The sequence below is a fragment of the Priapulus caudatus genome, unplaced genomic scaffold (assembly GCF_000485595.1).
Source record: "Priapulus caudatus unplaced genomic scaffold, Priapulus_caudatus-5.0.1 Scaffold3128, whole genome shotgun sequence".
Lineage (NCBI taxonomy): Eukaryota > Metazoa > Priapulida > Priapulimorpha > Priapulimorphida > Priapulidae > Priapulus > Priapulus caudatus.
Window position 1 is genome coordinate 5,001 of NW_014580189.1, and position 2,148 is coordinate 7,148.

Genomic DNA, 2,148 nt, shown 5'->3' on the forward strand with positions numbered 1-2,148 from the left:
ATATATGTAGTTTTCAGGCGTGCAGGTCAAAATGTCGACTGTGAGGCACTTCGTTACTAAGCAGTGTTTTTAGAACGTTTCTATCTCATCACCGATTGGCTAGAACTATTTGATAATTACTCCAGCCATTGTTGCGTTTTCGCGCGGTGGTTTTGCACTTAGTTTTCAACATTCCGTGCTATTCATATTGACCTTTCATGCAACTTTGACTTCGCGCAATTTTCTCTATTTATGTAACGCACTATACTAATACACTATACATAACATCACCATCCTGTTCAAAAAAGGTGACAGAAGTCAGTGCGGCAATTATAGGGGTATATCACTTCTAAGCGTAGTTGGTAAAGTCCTAGCAGACGTCATCTTGCAGAGACTACATCACCTTGCAGAGAAGATATACCCACAATCTCAGTAAGGGTACCTAACCTTGAATCTAACCCTAAACCTCAGTTAGGGTAACCGCAGGGGCAGAAGTACTGTGGATAAAATCTTCACCCTTCGACAAGTAATGGAGAAAACGAGAGAACAGCGCAGAAGTTTGTATATAGCTCTTGTAAACTTCACTAAAGCGTTTGACACCGTCAATCGTGAGCTACTCTTTATCATCCTGAGTAAGCTGGGCTGCCCTCCAAAGTTCATAAGAATCATCAAGAAGCTATATACGAACGTGCATGCAAGGCTCATTGTAGATGGTGAACTCACACAGGCCTTTGAGTACAACAGTGGTGTCAAGCAGGGTTGTAAGCTAGCACCAACACTCTATGGCATCTATGCAGCTGTTTTGCTTTGTCTTGCACAGAGCAAGGAAATCAAGCACACCTGCAGTGTAAAGGTCAGATTTCGCTATGATGGTGATCTATTTCATCTTCGAAGACTGAAGTCAAAGACCAAAGTTCTTACCGAGTACATCAGGGAGGCTCAATATGCAGGCGATATAGCCATATTCAGTGACACTTCAGCGAGACTACAGTTGTTACTCACAGCTTACAACGACCTTGCTAAGAAGATGGGACTACGTATTAACACTGCAAAGACAGAGACAATGTGCATTGGGACGGAAGCTGAGTTCTTCATAGCTGACACCAAGTTGGCGAACGTCACCCGCTTCAAATACCTTGGCAGCTATGTAACAAATGACTACTCTATGAAGGAGGAACTTGCAGCTCGTATCCAAGCAACATCATGTGCTTTTGGTCGACTACGTCAAAGAGTGTTCAACTCACGTGACCTTACAATAAACACTAAAGTCAAAGTCTACAACCAGTGTCTTATGCCACTTCTGATGTACGGCAGTGAAACCTGGACTCTGTACCATCATCAAGTTCGACAACTGAGAACAATACAACAACGTCACCTGCGCTTAATCATGCATATTAAATAGGATCATTACATCAGTAACGAGGAGGTCCTGAACAGAGCGGGTGTTGAAGACATCGAGTTGAAGCTAGTTAGAAGTCGTCTGCGTTGGCTTGGCCACATCTGTAGAATGGATAATGACAGACCAGCAAAGGCACTCTTATACAGCGAGCTAGCAAATGGATCCCGATCTGTTGGTTGTTGGTTGTCCTAAATTTGAGATATACAGATACCCTGCAAAAGGCTCATGAAGGGTGGTAATATTCTTGATCAGTGAGGAATGTTGTAGACAACAGACAGAAGTGGAAGGTCTTCGTGCATACAACATGTGAAGCTTTCAACAATAAAGAGAATCAACAGTAGAAAGAAAAATGAAACAAGACTAAAAATGAAGCCAAAAGATGATCTATGAACTTATAGGGATAGATATTGTAGCACATATATATCGTGTAATGCCCGTTCGGGCTTCATAGCGAAATATATAAATAGAATTATTAATATAGTATATATAATCTATATATGTATAATATTCAAATTATTTCGTTGATATACATTTAATATGATTTAGTAAATCACAAGACGAATTGGATCGAATTTTGTGCTATAGCGAAAGCCACTATAAGTAAAAACAGCTTCAAACCACCAATAGGTTGAAACTCCACGGACTCAACGTCGGCAATGCCGCCGTACAACATCTCTATTAGTGCGGAAATAATTACAAATCATATTCCAAACGCATAGTAAACCGTGGCCTCAGACACGACCACACACATAACACACCCACGCGAACGT